General features: G+C 38.5%; 1 pseudogene; it reads left to right on the plus strand.

Moving 5' to 3' along the window:
* The first annotated feature begins 429 nt into the window (after positions 1-429).
* Positions 430-552, plus strand: LOC123851810 (U2 spliceosomal RNA; annotated as a pseudogene).
* Positions 553-3740: the final 3188 nt, after the last annotated feature.

The raw sequence follows: 3740 nt of genomic DNA on the forward strand, positions 1-3740 counted from the left end.
CCAGTATTCATGCTATTTTACATGTTTATGCCAGTCTTGCCCATCTACAATTACTTTGTTGTGACATTCTGTGCCAATGTTAGTAAAATATCTTTTTAGATAGATGGATGTTTCTGAGTATTCTGTGGGTGTTCAGAAGAACAAAGAGACAGGAAAGCAGTGTCTGTTGTGTAATCATCTTGCTCTCAGACATTCTGTGCCTACTGGAATTCTTTCTTACAAATGCGAATGATCATTCTACAATGTCCAAAATACCCCCTTGTACTGTGTCCCCCTAAAAATCTACAAATTCAGAGTTTCAAACTAAATATTTGATTTTAAATACATTTAAGAACTATTAGAATGTATTTTTCCACAGGACAGAGTGTATGATTATAACAACAATAAAAAGCTTTTTAATATCAAAAGTCTTTTCCAAAATCAGTTGTGATTTCTTTTCAGCTTTTTGGCTAAGATCAAGTGTAGTATCTATTCTTATCAATTTAATATCTGATACATCCTCTATCCAAAATCAGTTGTGATGATTTAGGAATATGTAAATCATCACCTATTGATTTTTTTTTTTCTTAAGCATATGGCATATACTTTACAAGGAAAACAAAAATGCTTGCAGAATCATGATTTATTTTTTGTTTTATAATCCTGGTTGTTCAGAAATAGTTAGAGATGTTGACATCCAGGGAATATGGAGTAGGAGGACCCTAAGCTCACTAACTAGATAACATTCATATCAGTGGAAATAATCCAGAAAATGACCCAAAGACTGACAGAACAAACTCTCCAAAACTAAATATAGAGAAGAGGCTGCATTGGAGAGGATAAGAAGGGTTGAGACATGGTCAGGAGCTAAATGGACCTGTGGGACTGTCCATGGAAGGGAGAGACACTGTAGGCACTGAGAGGGGAGAGAATGGATTATCACACTGGGGAGCCCACAGGGGAAAGATGAATCTCCATAAATTTGACTTTGAAAACCGGAGGGGCCAAATTTCATGAGTTCTTATAATCAGTGAGACTTAAAATCTGGAACTTTAAACATCAGCAGGCTTAACTCTGGGACTGCCAGGAGGGTGAGAGGAAACTGAGTCCTTACCATTAAAGACACAGCACAATAAACAGCCCAAAGGAGATGTAGCCTACCAGCAGTTTGAAAAATGCCTTGGGTATATGGGAGGGAGATTTGTTTACTAATCTCAGAACTCTTGCTAAAGGGGCAGGCAGGGATCCTTGGGAGTCTCCAGGAACAAAAGAGCTGGCAAGTACCATTTCTCTCCCCTATTCACCAGCATAAAAACATGGTCACCTGCAAGAACCAGGGCTGTGCTGACACTCACTACCTAACTTGCTAACAGTATGCTCCATCCACATGTTCCCTTGCAGACATGCCCCCTCCAGCCAGCCCTCCACTCCAGGTCCCCTCTCACAGAGGATCTGTGCAAATCTTGCTAATGCCTTGTGACTCTCCCTTGTGCATTTCTGCAGATCCACCTCCTCCAATATGCTCTTGGCCAGAACCCATCCAAAGCAGTGCCACAAGCCTGGAAGTGTGTAAGCAGCCCAGGCAGGGACAGGCACCAATCTAAAGTGACTCCTACACCAGAAAGAGGGAAATATAACCACACACAACAATCACACTGTAGCTTACCAGTGGGCTGGGGCAGAGAGCTGATCTGATTGTAGGTCCCACCCACCAACAAAGCTTCACAGGAAACAACTCAGGGAAAGCAAACTGAAGCCCTTTGCTACTGCATGTCTGGCAAATGCCTGGTCTGACTCAAACTCAAGGCAGCCCCAGACTGGCACACTAACAGCACAGGGACCAAACACTACTCACAAAAGGCAAAGAGATGTATTGCAGATGACTGGGCTGAGGCAAAAATAGTTCAGCAACAATAGTAGGGTGCACACAACATACATAGGAGACACCCCTGATGTGTCAGATTCTGGGGAACAGGGGACACTGCACTACAGGGCACTATACAACCTCTTCTTCATAAGGCCACGACTTTCAAGACAAGGAGATATTCTTAATGCATAGAAACAAAGAAAATTAGACAAAATGAGGAGACAGAGGAATATGTCCCAAATGAAAAAACAGGACAAAATCACAGCAAGAGACAAAAGCAAAATGGACATAAATAATATGCCTGATGGAAAATTTAAAATAATGGTCATAAAGATACTTATGGGATGTGAGAAAAGAGTGGAGGACCTCAGTAAGACCCTTCAACATGAGATAAAACATTAAAAAATCAGAGATGGAGAACTCAATAAATGAAATTAAAAATACACTAGATGGAATGACTAGTAGACTAGAAGAAGGAGAATGGATCAGCAACCTGGAGGATAGAGTAATGGAAAGCAATCAAGCTGAATGGTGAAAGAAAAAAAATAATACAAAATGAAAATAGACATAGAGAACTCAGCAACACCATCAAGCATAATAACATTCACATCACAAGGATCCCAGAAGAAGACGGGGCAGAAAATTTACTTGAAGAAATAATAGCTGAAAACTTTTCAAATCTGGAAAGGAAACAAATCCAGATCCAGGAGACACAGAGAAACCCCCCACAAAATCAATCCAAGGAAGTCCACACCAAGAGACATAGTAATTAAAATGGCAAATGTAGTGATAAAGAATTTTAAAAGCAGCAAGATAAAGAAAACAGTTACATACAGGGGAAATCCCATAAGGCTACCAGCTGATTTTTCATCAGTAACATTGCAGGCCAGAAGGGAGTGGCATGATATATTCAAAGTGTTGAGAGGGAAAAAAAATATGCAACCAAGAATACTCTATCCAACAAGGCTATCATTCATAATAGAAGGTGAGATAGAGTTTTCCAGACAAAAATAAAAGGAATTCATGACCACTAAACCAGCCCTAAAATAAATGTTAAAGGGACTCTTTCAAAGTAAAGACCATAAGTAGCAGTAAGTAAAGTAGGAAGCACAACAGCAGTAAAAATGAATATATCTCTAAAAATCAGTCAAGGACTCACAAAATAAAAGGATGTAAAGCATGATACCATATACCTAAAACATGGGGGGGGGGGGGAGCAGTAAGAAAGGGCTCACACATAAGCAAATGTCAACTTAATATAAAATGCTATATACAGAAGATATTGTATAAAAAACTGAATGATAACCACAAATCAAAAACCAGTAATAGGTAGGCAAAAAATAAAAAAGGAATCAAAGTCTATCACTAAAGAAAGCCAACTATGAGAGAAGAGAGCAAGAGAATACATGAATGAAGAACTACAAAAACAACCATAACATGAGTAACAAAATGGCAATAAGTAAATGTAAATAGAATAATGCTTCAACAAAAGAGGGTGACTGCATGGATGAAAAGCAAGACTAATTTATATGCTGCCTACAAGAGACTCATTTAAGATCTAAAGACACATTAAGATTGAAAGTGAAGGGATAGAGAAGAATTTATCATGCAAATAGATGTGAAAAGAAAGCTAGGGTAGAAATACTTATATCAAACAAAATAGACTTTAAAACAAAGACTGTCACAAGAGACAGGATACTATATAATAAACCATGTGATCATTTCAATTGATGTGGAAAAAGCAATTGACAAAGTACAACACCCATTAATGATAAAAACCCTCAACAAAGTAGAGGGAACGTACCTCAACATAATAAAGTCCGTATATGAAAAACCCACAGCTAACATCATACGCAATGGTGAAAAACCAAAGGTTTTCTCCTAAGGTCAGGAA

This window comes from Mirounga angustirostris, unplaced genomic scaffold (genome assembly GCF_029215605.1).
Source record: "Mirounga angustirostris isolate CCGP_5_RB_7025 unplaced genomic scaffold, mMirAng1.0.hap1 SCAF_11, whole genome shotgun sequence".
In the NCBI taxonomy this organism is placed as follows: Eukaryota; Metazoa; Chordata; class Mammalia; order Carnivora; family Phocidae; genus Mirounga; species Mirounga angustirostris.